A 17,159-nucleotide genomic window follows, 5' to 3' on the forward strand; every position below is an offset into this window, starting at 1 on the left:
TCTGTGCATGTACAGTCTCTTACAGATTCCTGATGTACACTACATGTGAGCACACTTCACCTAACCAGGCCATACAGATGCAGTGGCCAAATCGAACCAGTCCCTCCTTTTCCACAGCAACCCAAGCTGTCAGAGGCGATTCATTCAAGCTGTAGGAATGATGTAGCTAACATAGAAAAAGGTTTTAGTTAGCTAAAGTATATCATTCACAAGCACAATAGCCTACCACAGATATATTTTAAAGCTACACATTTCTTTTCTTTTTTTAATTAGGTTACCATATGTTTACATGTGGCATCACGTGGGTAGACAAATCAGATGAACTGCAAGCTGTGCGTCCAGCTGGGTTTCACTTCTAAGTGACGGTCATAAATTTTCCTGTCATAGAGACAGTTGACGTGCATAATTTCAGACTTATGATTCGCTGATGTTATGTTTAATGTCAATCGTGTAATCTTAACATAAACGTGCTTACACGTTCACCAGTAGGTGGCGAGAACGCGTTATCATCTGTACGTGATTTGATATGAGAAGAAGAATACATGGTGAATGAATGACACGTTACTGTTGTACTGCGTTATTACTTACAGTTACTTTGCATGCATACTATCGTACACTTATTACTACTACATTACAACAGATTGCTAACAGGATTATTATACGCATTTCGCTGCCCCAACTGCTCTTGTCTGTTGTCTGATGCTATGTGGAGTGAGTGGATAGATAAGCACTAAGCAGGTAGGCTACAATGTTGACATCCTGCTATATATGATACAGTTGGCATAGGTTTTTTAACTACTTATCAAGCTGTCATTCGCCGGCAGACAGGGTGTACATATTCAGATGAAGACTTCTTCACACGATGGAACAGATGTCACTTTGTGTAACTTATAGCTACAAACATGCAAACATTAGCAAACGGGTAACGTTAGCTAGCTAACTAGTAACACTCACCTTTTATGAAGATATTCCTGTTTTTCACCTCCCATACGACAGCGTTGTTAACCCATCCACTCTTGAAAAAAAGATAGCTATCTGTACTTTTGTAGGCTTTCATTTTTTGTGCGGTGTAAGGTGACGGATTCTCTATAAGATATATGTAAATATCTCCAAACTCCAAGTCTGGTTCCAGCTTCAAAGCAATGAAAACATCAGCGGGTGGTGTGTAACGTTATGGATCACACGTTCCATTTAACGTTATGTTAATCTTTTCTTGTTATCTATTTTAACATTTGGTGACATAAGGTCTAAATAGTTCATTGATTGTAGTAGGCTATTGGAAATCTGCAAGGCTGCAATTCCCCTGGCTAGCCACTGTTCGTCACCATTTTGTTAGCGTTTCTTGCCCGCCAGGTATCCATGGTAATCACGTGACTGCAAAGTATGAATAGTTCAAAAAGTATAAAAGTTACAAATATGAAAAATACATTCCACACCTGTCCTAAGTAAGACCTACGTAACGCAGTTTGAATGAAGTTTCTACGTTAAACGGTTGAAGCCGCATTAGACGCAGAAAAAGCGTTAGAAGAAGAATAATAACTAGAAAAGCATTTCCTGAAGGAAATACAGTGCATGAAAATGTAAAAATATGATGTAAAATATCATACAGAATAAAAACAAACTATATTGGTTGCTAGGTAGATGAGGTTTAATATAGTTGGAATGACTGAACAGTTAAATAAGTGGATAGTTTAAATGGTTAAATTATTTAGGTAGATAGTTGACGATAACTGACATTTGGAATGGCTCTAATGTTTGCTAACAGTTATGCTAACTATGTTAACAAAGATAATAATGCTAACCAAGTTACTATGCTAACTAGCATGCTAACAATATTAAAATGCTAAGTATGCTAACCATGTGACTTTGCTAACTTAGCTAATCATTTTTAGCAGTTATGCTAACTATGCTAACTAGCATGCTAACTATGCTAACCATGTTACTTAGCTAACTTAGCTAATCATTTTTAGCAGTTTTGTTAAAAATGCTAACTAGCAAGCTAACTATGCTAACCATGTTACTTAGCTAACTTAGCTAATCATTTTTAGCAGTTTTGTTTAAAATGCTAACAATGTTAGCTATGCTAACTAGCTACAGTGGGTAGGAGTCATAGTTGAAGATAAGTAACAGTTACAATGGCTGAACAGTTAAAAAGTTCAGTAGTTTAAAGGGTTAAATTGTTTAACAGTGAAATATTGTAGTGAGGACTTATTTTGAAACAGTTTTTGGCAGAGGAAGCAGTTGAACAGGATGTGTACACCTGCCATAGGATTCTAATTGCTTAACGGCCGTATTGTGATGTCATAATCATAATGTTAAGTCTATGGGGAAATTTGGAGTAGTTTTTAATTAATAGTTTAAAAAGTATAAAAGTTACAAAGCTGAAAAATACATAGCACCCTAATTATGTGCCGTTAGCTCGAGGGTCCGGACTCGCAACAGTGGCATATATGGAACTATTCCACATTGTAGTGTAGCTTTTATGGAATTTTACTAATTCGTCTCTATCTTCCTCATTTAAAGTCCAAAAAGGCTGGAAATCACTTTAAATTATACTTTGTCCCTTCCACATATTAAAAAATATGTTTTATTGGGTGATATTTGCACTTTATTAACTAAATAAACTCTTTTTCCAAACAGTGATTTTGCCATTCCATTTTTTTCCACTAGGTGGCAGTACGAGATCACGTATACATGAAATTGAATTTTTCCCTTATCCACCCTGCCACGGTGGAAATGAGCACCTAATGTCGGGGAGTTGTTATTCCGGAATATGGACATCCAACTTTCATCTTTTTGACTTAGATCCAGACAGGCACTCTCTACCTCATGTCTGCGGGGAAATGAGCACTCAAAGTCGGGGAGTTGATATTCTGGATGTGCACTTCCAAATTCCAACTTCTTGACTTAGATCCAGTTAGGCACTCTCTACCACATGTCTGCGGGGAAATGAGCACCTAAAGTCAGTCAGGCAGCCAGCTGATGTCCTGGTAGTGACATGGTTTCAGGTAGGCACTCTCTACCACATGTTTGCGGGGAAATGAACACTCTAAGTCGGGGAGTTGATATTCCGGAATGTGCACATGCAAATTCCAACTTTCTGACTTAGGTCCAGACAGGCTATCTCCACTGCATGTCTGCGGGAAATGAGCACTCAAAGTCGGGGAGTTGACATTCCGGAATGTGCCCTTCCAAATTCCATATATTTAACTTAGATCCAGGCAGGCTGTGTCCACTGCATGTCTGTGGGGAAATGAGCACCTAAAGTCGGGGAGTTGTTATTCTGGAATGTGCACATCCAACTTCCAACTTTTTGACTTAGTTCCAGACAGGCATTTTCTACCTCATGTCTGCGGGAAATGAGCACCTAAAGTCAGTCAGGCAGCCAGCTGATGTACCGGTAGTGACATGGATGTAGGTAGGCACTCTCTACCACATGTCTGCGGGAAATGAGCACCTAAAGTCGGGGAGTTGATATTCCAGAATGTGCCCCTCCAAATTCCATATATTTGACTTAGATCCAGGCAGGCACTCTCGCTACCACATGTCTGCGGGAAATGAGCACCTAAAGTCAGTCAGGCAGCCAGCTGATGTACCGGTAGTGACATGGATGTAGGTAGGCACTCTCTACCACATGTCTGCGGGAAATGAGCACCTAAAGTCGGGGAGTTGATATTCCAGAATGTGCCCCTCCAAATTCCATATATTTGACTTAGATCCAGGCAGGCACTCTCTCTACCACATATCTGCGGGAAATGAGCACCTAAAGTCAGTCAGGCAGCCAGCTGATGTACCGGTAGTAACATGGATGTAGGTAGGCACTCTCTACCACATGTCTGCGGGAAATGAGCACTCAAAGTCGGGGAGTTGATATTCTGGATGTGCACTTCCAAATTCCAACTTTCTGACTTAGTTCCAGACATGCATTTTCTACCTCATGTCTGCGGGAAATGAGCACCTAAAGTCAGTCAGGCAGCCAGCTGATGTACCGGTAGTGACATGGATGTAGGTAGGCACTCTCTACCACATGTCTGCGGGAAATGAGCACCTAAAGTCGGGGAGTTGATATTCCAGAATGTGCCCCTCCAAATTCCATATATTTGACTTAGATCCAGGCAGGCACTCTCTCTACCACACGTCTGCGGGAAATGAGCACCTAAAGTCAGTCAGGCAGCCAGCTGATGCGGTAGTAACATGGATGTAGGTAGGCACTCTCTACCACATGTCTGCAGGAAATGAGCACTCAAAGTCGGGGAGTTGATATTCTGGATGTGCACTTCCAAATTCCATCTTTTTGACTTAGATCCAGGCAAGACTCTCCACTGCATGTCTGCGGGGAAATGAGCACTCAAAGTGGGGGAGTTGATATACCGGATCTTGGATCCAGGTAGGCACTCTCTACTACATATCTGCGGGGAATCGAGCACCTAAAGTCGGGGAGTTGATATTCCGGAATGTGCACATTTAACTTCCATCTTTTTGACTTAGATCCAGACAGGCACTCTCTCTACCACATGTCTGCGGGGAAATAAGAACTCAAAGTCGGGGAGTTGATATTCTGGATGTGCACTTCCAAATTCCAACTTTCTGACTTAGTTCCAGACAGGTAGGCACTCTCTACCACATGTCTGCGGGGAAATGAGCACCTAAAGTCGGGGAGTTGATATCCTGGATGTGCACTTCTAAATTCCATCTTTCTGACTTAGATCCAGGCAAGACTCTCCACTGCATGTCTGCGGGGAAATGAGCACTCAAAGTGGGGGAGTTGATATACCGGAACTTGGATCCAGGTAGGCACTCTCTACTACATATCTGCGGGGAATCGAGCACCTAAAGTCGGGGAGTTGATATTCCGGAATGTGCACATTTAACTTCCATCTTTTTGACTTAGATCCAGACAGGCACTCTCTCTACCACATGTCTGTGGGGAAATAAGAACTCAAAGTTGGGGAGTTGATATTCCGGAATGTGCACTTCTAAATTCCATCTTTCTGACTTAGTTCCAGACAGGCACTCTCTCTACCACATGTCTGCGGGAAATGAGCACTCAAAGTCGGGGAGTTGATATTCCGGAATGTGCACATCCAACTACTTGTACCTTCAGTGAATAGACATAAGGTAATAGGTTGAATTCCTGGAAGTAGATGTTGCTTTGTTGGAAATATGTCTTTATACTCAAAAAACACATAATTGCTATTTATTTTCAAAATAACTTTTTTATATATTTTTTTTTCAATGTTAGGTTGAATTCCTGGAAGTAGATGCTGCTTTTGTTGGAAATATGTCTTTATACTCAAAAAAACACACATTTGCTTTTTGGAAAAGAGTTTTTTTCCACAAAGACACTTTGGATTCCAGGTATTGCACCTACCAAGACCCAAATGGTAAAAAGAAAAGGCAACATTGACTTTTAGATATTAGAGGTTTTTGTTTTTTTGAATGACTGAAAGATTTAAATGGTAAGGTTCAAAATATACTTTATTTATATTACAATTTTAACAACAAATAAAAAAATAAATACTACACATTTTAAATAAATTTTAAATACCACTTAGCTTCCGATTCTGACTCTGAACCTGAACCTGACTGAGAAGCCCCATCAGAACCAGACTCTGACACTGTTGACCCAGTTCCAGACTGAGACCCCCCATCAGAACCTGACTCAGACCCCCCATCAGAGTCAGACTGGGAACCCCCATCAGATTCCCCAGACCCTGATTCTAACCCACTGACTGATGAACCAGTCTCTGTTGCCTCCTCTCCCTCTGCAGGACCCTGGACTTCCTCCTCCTCCACCTCAGGTGCCTCAGCCCTCTGTGTCTCTCCCTCTGCAGGACCATGGACTTCCTCCTCCATCTGCTCCTCCATCTCCAGTGCCTCAGCCCTCTGTGTCTCTCCCTCTGTAGGACCCTGGACCTGTGATGGCCCTGGCATCTCTGCCTGCATTGCTGATTTGTCAAATTTGAAAAGCCATCTTGAAACTAGATGTACCGCATAGCGGTACAAAATATGACCGCCGCTCAGTCCTGTACATCCATTCCGCGAAAATAAATCACACTTCAATTTGTCTCCATATTTTACTCCATCCCCCACTCTTGAAACTTTTGTGTATGCTTGTTTGGCATGCCTGAGTGTGTGTGTGCGGCTGCACAGAAAGTAGCCTACTGGTGCTGAAAAGGTGAATAGATTGTAGAATAGCCAAAGAAGATGTAGCATTGTTATAAAACCTTTAAAATCTCTAAACAATCACAAGTAGGGCAGTTCATCACAGTTCATCCATTGCAACTGGATTGATGAAAGGTCACTTACACCTGTAGGCTACATTGTATTTGGGAAAAGCAAAAGGTATCAGCATAATGTTATTTATTTATTTATTTATTTATTTATTTATAAACAAAAAACATCTCTGTCAGTTCCATGCCGTTTTCAACAGCTATCAAAAACAAAGGTCATTTTTGGATGGATGGATTTTTTGTGAATGTTTCTTCTTCTACATAAGATTTTAGTCATCTTTAGTTCATGTAATACTTTATTGTCAATGCACAAATTAAGTAACAGTAGTCTGAAACGTTATTGTTAATGCACAAATTAAGTAACAGTAGTCTGAAACGAAATGCTGTTTTACATCTAACCAGTGGTGCAAATAACTGAGATGTCCAAATGGGCCTTGATGAAATGCGTCGCTAGACTGTTCATACACATTTTAACGGGCCAAAGTTGAAGAGCTGTTGTCCGTTATTGTTTGTGCAAATATAGGCTGATTCATGTTCCCTTGCATTGTGTAACTGAGGTCCATGGCTAGTCTGGCCTTCACCAGACCAAGCTTAATCTTTTAAGAAATCAAAAAATAAATAGCGGGCAGATCAGGCTGGGTTCACCCAGCCTAGTCCATAGGCACCCGATATTGTTTAATTTTCCGATTGAGATATCCATGCTCTGGCTATTCTAAAAGTTATGACAAAACTGTAACTAACAAACTAGATCCTAATAGAAAGCTGTTAGCTTCCCTAAGCTACAGGTAGGCTTATAAGGTAGGCCTATTTACAACATAAATTGTCAATAGGCTATGCTGGCGACACAAATAAAATCTCCTTTGGAAACCAGTGGCTTACGCCTTACAGTATCAAGCGGAAACTGCCATATCGTGGCGAAAAGTTGTAATAAAATTCACGCAGCTCCATGAGTCAAGGAAAGCGCGAATGAAGTAGCCACTTCTAAATGGGACCCACTACACAGTAGCTTAAGGTGTGTTGCTAAAGCAGCCACAATGAAACGAACTTCACACACACGTGCTTTTTAATTTCACAGACTACAACTACCAAGCTGGAATCAAAGCACATCGATTCCCCTCTCTCTCACACCCTGCACGCACTTAAAACAAAATAAACAGGCGTCTCAGTCTCACGCATGTATAGGCAAAACTGTATCAGACCGGTGTAACGTTGGTAAATCTTCCATTGCACAGAATGATTTTTGTAGCACGTGCAACAAATGACAGTCGAAAGATACAATTACAGTGCTGCTATCAATTTGCTTGGTATAACCGCATTTATAGTTTTCTACAAATGCAATCAATCAAATGGGCCTCCATCACTCAACCAACGCTAACGGCAACATTACCTAGGTTCTTATTGATATTATAAGATTAACGTACCTGCAGTAAAAACCAAGCATGTCCGATAAACATCCTCAGATTTATTTCGGCTTCAAGAAGAAATGGGAATTACATTTCATGTGAACATCGTCCTATCCTTATTAGACGTTCTCTGCGGTAAACTACAGTCCTTGTAGGAAGCGTCCATTGTTTTTCCAACCCACTTTTAACTTCCAACAAAATTACGCCTCACTGCAACGATCGCCATCTAGTGGACAAACGACTACTTATCGCCAATACTGGAAATGCAGCCATGATGATGATGATGATGAATATTTATTTTGGCTTTCTTTTAATCCTACTGAATTTGTAATTATTTATCGGCCGTTCTAATACCGATAGTATATGGGTGCCTGCGTGTGTGTGTGTGCACCGCCATCTACAGGCCAATGAGTGTACAGTCACTAAATGTACACATAACCTAATTTTTTTTAGACCCCCCCATGGATGAAATTCTATGAAACTTGAGATACCTTGAGACCCTTGAGACCAACGTACTATAAAAGATTCTTCATCCTCAGTGCCACGGTTCAGGTAGTTATTTAGGAAAAACTGATTTTTTTGCGGTTCGGGGCCCAGCACGAGGGGGGGGCCCCCGGGGCTAAACAAAAATTTTTCCTGTAAAAGTCTAGTGGGGCTACATACCCACCAAATTTCATGTGCCCCGGTGGTTCGGTGTCCCGGTATCGTTGACCAAAAATTCAGGGAGAGATGACGGGGACTTTGACAATCCCTATATGACCGCTTCACTAGCGGCGGTCATAATAAATGTGTTAGGGTTAGCAAACAGCATTATGCAATGGTTACACTCTAAAACACTTGCCTTGTCTTCCCTGTGCCACCGAATCCATCAAAGACTTGAGGATGTTAAGGCGAATGGTCCTGGCTTGTTTTGGGGTGATCTCCTCCCCGACCACGTAGAATTTGGAGGCTGTCTTCGGGTCATGGCACATGCTTTTGTTTATTTCGGTCCTTTTTCCAGGGTCAAGGCTCCTGTCAGTCTGTAGGCAGAAGCGGTATGCTTTGCATTGGATGCCGTGTTATGTACGCCACGTTAGGGCCTGAAGGCATGTTTTGTTTTTGTTTTCCCAAAGGAATAAATGTGAGAAAAGCCAGTTTTGGTCTCAGTCCCTTCACCGCCTCACCACCGTTACACTCACAAGAATTAGCTGACATTATTAGATCATTGGTTACCCTGATAAGAGCAGTTTCAGTGCTATGCATAGGACAAAAACCTGACTGAAATTTGTCCAAGATGCTATTTCCCTTTAACACTTCAGAAAGTTGCATCAAGACCACATTTTCCAGAATTTTGGAGATAAAGGGCAATTTAGAGATTGGACAAAAGTTTTTTAGAATGGAAGGATCAAGGCCAGGTTTCTTTAGGAGGGGCTGGACACTGGCTGTCTTGAAAAGGTCAGGGACACACCCTGAGGAAAGAGAATTATTTAAGATTGAGAGCAGACCAGGGCCTATAGCACTAAACACTTTTTTGAGAAGAGTGGCTGGTAAAATGTCCACAAAGGACTAGATGTAACCTAACCACACTAGTTCTATCACTAGGGAGTTAATTGGAGACCAATATGTAAACTCAGTATTCCCACTATATTCAAGTGAATGAATAAGGTAGGAGACAGTGTACCAAAATAATGCACTTTAATGTCTGATTTAGTTTGTAGTAGAAATATATAAATATTCATAAATACTTTGTATGAAGTAGAGAAAGAGTTGTTAATAAGCAGTATTCTTAAATATGTTCACTTGACTATGATTTTGCTATGTCAATGTGCATACATTGCAGATAGGCTACCATGCTTGCTACCAATAAAGAAAAAAACAAAATAAATATAATCACCCCAAAAGAGGGCACAATCACTCACAATGACAATAAGGGCAAGGGATAAAGGGACGCCAGCTGAGAATGGAATCACCCAGAGGGGCTAGACAGCTACATACATTAACCTCCCATAGCAGGGCTATAAATGGCCTAGTCACATACACACAGCAGTTTAGCTATATACTACAGTACCTTGGAATGCTATAATTGGAACCGCCACACACCGGTAGCTAGATACTACTCTAGGAGTGCTACAATTAGTGCAAAGATGGGGCAGCCATGGCCTACTGGTTAGGGCCTCGGGCTTGTAACCGAAGGGTTGACGGTTCGGTCCCGACCCCGTAAGAAAAATGTGGGCGGGGGAAGTGGTTGAGCACTGCTCTCCCATGCCCACATCCACGGCTGAAGTGCCCTTGAGTATTGACGCACCATGTATGCACTACAGCCAATGATAATGACCAAGCACCAGACGACTGAAACACTGTAATGTTAAACACATCACAACGTTTGTAAGCTTATGGCCTGTATTGATTGAACTATGCCTCAAACAGTTTAGCCAAAGACGCTTCGCTTACCCACTTTGTGTTGGATCACCGCCGACAGAATTCAAATGAGCTAAACAGTGCTCCCACCACTGTGTTAGTTGCACCATCTGGTTCAAAAGAAAGAGTGACTGCGAGGTAAGCCTAGTATTCTACCTTGCATTACATCCGGTCACCTGAGATGAAAACGTCAGGTGACTCACTAAAACTGATCATGGGCAATGAACCCAGGTGCATCGCTGGCTTATCCCTCTCCCACCCGTCACATACTAGAGGAAGGATTCATTGCTTTTTTGTGGGGCAGCCGTGGCCTACTGGTCAGGGCTTCGGGCTTGTAACCAAAGGGTTGCCGGTTCGATCCCCGAAAAATCTGGGAGGGGGAAGTGGGTGAACAATGGCCACATCCGTGGTCAGCAATTAGAATCCTGTGTCAGGTGGCCAGGCCAGCAACAGCCAGTCTCAGGCTTTAAGCATACAATCTGACTATATCCTGTTGAACTGTTTTCTCTGCCCAAAACTGTTTCAAAACAAAAGTCCTCACTATAGTAATTCTCTGTTAAACAATTTAACAAATTAAACTACTCAACTATTAACTATTAACTCAACTATTTCAACTGTCAGTTATCATCGACTATGCCTCCAGCCAACTATAATAAACCACCACCTACCTAGCAACTAACATAGCAACCATTGAAATAAAGCATCTATGTCACTTTGTATCAACTTTGAGGGACAGCTATGACCATGCAGGATTATCCAGACCAAACGTGACGATTTTGCTACATACTATTCTTATTTATGTACCAGCATGCAAAATGTGAGCCTTATACATGGTTTAGTTCTTGCGCTGTGGGCTTGTGAACTTTGACAAAAAAAAGAGGCCGAACAAAATCAACACCCCCTCCCCCTGTAAAACTGGCTGTATCTTGGAAAGTATTGATCTTACATAAGAGTAATTTTACAGTGTGTCTCCTGGGTAACATAGGTACACCTGGTAATTTTTTCAGAATTTTTTGAGACCTAAGTGCGTAGGCCCTGGTTGAATTGACTTGGAATGACCCCTCAGTAAGTGCTTTGGTAGAGCAATTAAAGCGTAGGCTAACTCCCGCCAAAATGCAACCTAGGATCTTTTTGCGAATGTACCCGAGTCAAAGTTTAGTTTAAAAGCATAATTAGGCCATTGAGAACATTGTTTGTGTACACAAAGTTTACAAAAAAAGAAAGGTTTTGGACAACTCACTGTTTGACGGTGGCGAGCAGAAAAATCAAGTTTCTATCTATCTATCTATCCAGGTTGCTGATGTGAGACAAGTAATGAAGGGCACATCAATCCCGATCAGAGACATAGAGGCCTCTATGGCTGGCCTCACTATTGCCATGACCCTGTGACCCTGTGGCGGGAGGTCTCCCTTTTGGAGACTGCTGTCGGTGACTGGGTCACCCTTACCCACATGAGGTGTAATAATAACCAGTGTTTGGAATAACGCCGTTTAAAAGAACATTGTTAGGTAACGACGTTATTTTTTCAGTAACGGGGTAATCTAACTAATTATTTTTCCCGTCGTTACAACGACGTTAACGTTACTGGACGTTAAATGCAGTGCGTTACTATGCATTGATTGAATAAACTGTGTAATCCGAACGCACCCCTAGTACTAGCACAGCTAGTGAGGAGGTGGGTTAATAACGGCGTAGGCGATTATAATTGGCTAAGGCAGAGTCATGTTTCATGATCGCCAATCAGAGCCAGTGTTTTTACACACTTGCCAGAACGAAAAGTTGAAAAGAAATTAAATGAAAAGTTGGCATTTTCAAGGTGGAGATATAAGCACTACTTCAAATTCATTGTGGTCAAAGGCAAGAACGTGCATGTAATGTGTACATTATGTCGAAGCGAAGACTTTGTCGACATCCGTTGTAAGCAACTGTAATTTAATGAAGCATCTCACACACGCATCTAAAGCTAGTGGCCAAAAAACACCGATACCTCCACCACAGATGATAGCTCGCCATCCACTAGCAAAGAAGGACTTGGAGCAAAGTCCTCCAAGCAGCAAAAGCTACATCTTTCTGTCTCGCAACAAAAACCTTTGACACAGGCTGAAGTCAACCATAGGTCTGTGGATGTGAATTTCTTTGAATTTCCCTTTGGGGATCAATAAAGCATCTATCTGTCTATCTATCTATCTATCTATCTAATAAATATCGTAAGTTATGTAGCCTACAAACACCTGTCTGTTCTACTCATTTCAACTGGCTGCTCAAAACTGCTCAAAAAATCCAAATTCTTTGACATATAGCAACTTTTGTTTTTGTAACAGTAACGCAAATAGTTACTTTCCCTGGTAACGAGTTACTAATTCAGTTACTAACTCAGTTACTTTTTGGAACAAGTAGTGAGTAACTATAATTAATTACTTTTTTATAGTAACGTTCCCAACACTGATAATAACCCATCGTTTGGCTTCAAGTTGAACATCTTGACATACACAGAGGTCCATGTAGGTTCATTGAAAATGATATGACAGTAGCAGGGATGTACTGTAGTGGAGGCTAAATGCAAAACACAGTTTATCCACCTCTGAAATGTCAGAATTAGAGTTTGGGCTGTATTTTGCACACTGGCGCATGGCGTAAAACTCGTTTTCCAACCGCGCAAAGTTTAATTCGGTATTTTGCACGTTTATTATGACCGCCACTAGCGAAGCGGTCATATAGGGATTGTCAAAGTTTTTTTGTTTTTTTTCCCCGTCATCTACTTCCTGAATTTTTGGTCAACAATACCCGGGACACCGAACCACCGGGGCACATGAAATTTGGTGGGTATGTAGCCCCACTAGACTTTTACGGAACATTTCGTTTGGTCCCCAGGGGCCACTGCCACCACCCCCCCCCGCGCTGGGCCCCCCGAAACCCAAAAAATGCAGTTTTCCCTAAATAACTACCTGAACCGTGGCACCGAGGATGAACATTTTTTTTTATGGTATGTTGGTCTCAAGGGCCCACATCAACCTAGCCCATAATCACTCATTTGTGATTTGCACCCCCCTGGTAAAAAATGAAAATGCAATATCATTCTGCTTTAATCGCCCCTCTCTTCAGTTAAGATGTTCAGAACTGCACCAAATTTTATGTGGATGATTAACCTGACATTCTCTGGGGGTATGCCAAGTTTCGTAGAATTTCATCCATGGGGGGGGGGTCTAAAAAAATTAAGTTATGTGTACATTCGTCGCGTGTGAAGTCATCCACGCAACTGTGGCGAGACTGCAGACACAACACACGGACGCCTTTTTTGTAATATTTGGCGATTTCAATCATGTCACACTCAACTCTACCCTGACGAACTTCCATCAGCATGTGGACTGCAGTACAAGGAAAAACAGGACCATTGATTTACTCTACACAAACGTGAAGGATGCATACTACTCCCAACCCCTCCCTCCTTTGGGCAGCTCAGACCACTGCCTCATACACCTACAGCCTGTGTACAAACCAAGAGTACAATGTCTCCCAGTCACAACACGCACTGTCAGGATGTGGACTCCAGAGGCAGAAGAGGCTCTAAGAGACTGCTTTGAGTCCACTGACTGGCGTGTACTGCATGACAGTGAAAACCTTGAGGAGATCACTGATTGTACAGCCGACTACCTCAATTTTTGCATGGATGTCGCAGTTACCACCAAGACTGTGCGCTGCTTCCCAAACAATATACCTTGGGTGACTAGCAACGTGAGAGACCTCCTGAACAGGAAGAAGAGGGCCTTCAGGGAGGGTAACACGGTGGAGCTGAGGAATATTCAGAAGGAGCTGAAGATAGCATTGAGGGCTGCTAAGGAGGCGTATGGGAGGAAAGTGGAGATGAAAATGGAGAACAACACAAGGGAGATGTGGAAGGGCATCAAAACAATGACAGGGTTTGGTGTCAAGGGTGGAAGGGCTGAGGGCAACAAGGACAGAGCAGATGAATTAAATTTGTTCTACAACAGATTTAATTACCCATCTGCTCCTGACAACTGTATAGCTGGCACCACACCTCCTGCCTCACTGAGCTACCCTCCCCCCTCTTCCACAGCTGAAGGCACCCCATCATCTGACAACTGTGAAGCTCACACCCTGCCCACACCCCTCTCCCTGCTCCCACCATTGAAGGCACCCCCACACCTGAGAACTGTGAAGCTCACACCCTGCACACACACCCCTTCCCCCACATAGACAATCAACACTCAGCACTCACACTGGACTCCCCTCCCCCTTCTACCTCCTCTGAAATTATCTTCACTACCACCCCCACACCGGTGGAGTGTGGACCCCACTCTCAACCCACCCCACCTCCCCTGCTAACTGTACACCAACAGTCACCACCCACCATCACAGTTGATCAAGTAAGAGGAGCACTGAGACGGCTAAAGCTCAAGGCTAATGGCCCTGACGGTGTCTGTGCCAGACTACTCAAGTCCTGTGCAGATGAGCTAGCTGAGCCATTGCAACACCTCTTCAACATGAGCCTGCATGAGGGCAAGGTACCTACACAGTGGAAAACCTCATGACTCATACCAGTCCCCAAAAAGCCACACCCCAAAGAACTGAATGACTACAGACCGGTCGCCCTCACATCACACATTATGAAGACATTTGAGCGTGTTGTACTTCTCAGCATACTGAAACCCCAGGTTCGCCATGCACTGGACCCCCTACAGTTTGCTAACCAGGAGAATGTTGGAGTAGAGGATGCTCTGCTGCACAGGGTGCATTCACACCTGGACAAAGGAGGCAGGGCTGTGAAAATCATGTTCTTTGATTTCTCCAGTGCCTTCAACACCATCCAGCCACTCCTGTTGAGAGACAAACTGCTGCAGATGGAAGTGGAGACGAGGCTGGTGACCTTGATTACAGACTACCTCACAGAACTGCCCCAGTTCGTCAGACTGTGTGACCTCACATCACAGACTGTGGTCAGTAGCACCGGAGCTCCACAAGGAACAGTACTCTCCCCGGTGTTGTTCACCCTCTACACCACAGACTTCAACTACAATTCAGATAGCTGTCACTTGCAAAAGTTCTCAGACGACACAGCTATTGTGGGATGTATTAAAGATGGGCAGGAGGGGGAGTACAGGGGACTGGTGGAGAAATTCGTCAGGTGGTGCAGGACCAACCAGCTGCAGCTGAACACCACCAAAACCAAGGAAATGGTGGTTGATTTCAGACGTGCTACCCCACCTCTGCTGCCTGTCTCAATTGAGGGGGACAGTGGAGACAGTCTGCACTTACAAGTACCTGGGGGTACATCTGGACAATAAACTTGACTGGTCTGCTAACTCACAAGCACTCTACAAGAAGGGTCAGAGCAGGCTTTACTTTCTGAGGAAGCTGAGATCCTTCAATGTATGCAACAGACTCCTGCAGATGTTCTACCAGTCTGTCATGGCCAGTGTGCTTTTCTATGCTGTGGCATGCTGGGGAGGCAGCATTAGGAAGAGAGATGCTGGACGCCTTGACAGGCTGGTGAGGAAAGCTGGGTCTGTTGTTGGCACAGAACTGGAGACTCTCACTACCACTGCTGAGAAGAGGACACTGAGCAGACTTGACTCTATAATGGACAATTACAATCACCCCCTGCACCCAGTCTTTGACAACCAGAGAAAGCATTCAGCTACAGATTCCGTGCCATCCCATGCAAGACAGACAGGCTACGGAGGTCCTTTGTCCCCAGGGCCATCCAGTTGTTCAACACCACACAGAAGGACAACCAGAAAGAGATCATCATAGGTGACTGGACTGCATAATCAATCTTCCCACACCTGCACACTCATCTGCACATAGTGACACTTTGAGACACCTGACACTTGAACACTTTTTCCAGTTATTGACTCTTTTTAGCTGCTCTTGCTATGTATCACTCAGCTATGGCACATGTGATGAACCACTATTTTCTTCTCATCACAACCACAGCTGTGTGTGTGTGTGTGTGTGTGTGTGTGTGTGTGTGTGTGTGTGTGTGTGTGTGAGAGATCTGACTTTGGCTAGATGTATGTAAGCGTGTGCTGTATGGTGAACATATGTGCAATGATGTGTGTAATGTCTTTGTGTTTTTCTATTCTGTATTTATGTATGTATGCTACTGGACACCTTAATTTCCCTCTGGATAAATAAATGATACTCTACTCTACTCTAAATCTTAGTGACTGTACACTCATTGGCCTGTAGATGGTGGTGCACACATACACACGCACACACACACACAGACACGCACATACCATCAGTATCGGCAATTAAAACGGCCGATACATAATTACAAATTCAGGATTAAAGGAAAACCAAATATTCATCATAATAATAATTTGGCTGCATTTCCAGTATTGGCGTCATGTAGTCGTTTGTCCACCAGATGGCGCATCGTTGCAGTGAGACGTAATTTTGTTGGAAGTTAATCTAAAGTGGGTTGGAAAGACACTACGCTTCCTACAAGGACAACTGTAGTTTACCGCAGAGAACGTCTAATAAGGGTAGGATGATTTCTGCATGATATGTAATTCCCATTTCTTCTTGAAGCCAAAATAAATCTGAGAATGTTTATCGGACATGCTTAGTTTTTACTGCATGTAGGCTACGTTAATCTTAAGTTATATTATAGCCTAGGATGTAGGTAAAATAATGTTACCGTTAGCATTGGTTGAGTGATGGAGGCCAATTTGATTATTGATGTATTTGTAGAAAACCATAAATGCGGTAATAGGCTACCAAGCAAATTGATAACAGCACTAATTGTATCTTTCGACTGTCATCTCATTTGCTTATGACCATAACCTAGGCTACTAACAGGAGCTAAGTGAGTTAGCCACAACACGTTTGCTACGTGATGGTTTTCTAATGGAAAATATAGCCTAGGCTACCTGAAAGATACCTATGATGCATCCTAAACACCGGGCTGGGACATTTCTGCTCAAAGAGTCAACGTTCATTCCAAAACACCCATATACTGTACTTCAATCCTCTATTTTCAAAGGTAATTCAAGTAAGGAAGAGCATGGCTCAAAGTAAGTAACTAGGACTGAAACTACATAAATTCGTCAAAGTGAATAATTTGTGTCAACTCGCCGCAATGTAGATTTATTAACGCACC

General features: G+C 42.8%; 1 long non-coding RNA gene across 2 annotated transcripts; it reads left to right on the forward strand.

Moving 5' to 3' along the window:
• The first annotated feature begins 2,494 nt into the window (after positions 1-2,494).
• LOC125292376 lies at positions 2,495-6,048 on the forward strand. Of its 2 annotated transcripts, XR_007193169.1 has the most exons (5): positions 2,495-4,387; positions 4,489-4,606; positions 4,707-4,790; positions 5,001-5,118; positions 5,243-6,048. It is a non-coding gene; the product is annotated as an uncharacterized LOC125292376 (long non-coding RNA). The 2 variants fall into 2 exon arrangements; XR_007193168.1 differs by having other exon boundaries at positions 5,001-6,048.
• The last annotated feature ends 11,111 nt before the right edge of the window (positions 6,049-17,159 follow it).

The sequence above is a fragment of the Alosa alosa genome, chromosome 3, assembly GCF_017589495.1.
Source record: "Alosa alosa isolate M-15738 ecotype Scorff River chromosome 3, AALO_Geno_1.1, whole genome shotgun sequence".
Taxonomy (NCBI): Eukaryota; Metazoa; Chordata; class Actinopteri; order Clupeiformes; family Clupeidae; genus Alosa; species Alosa alosa.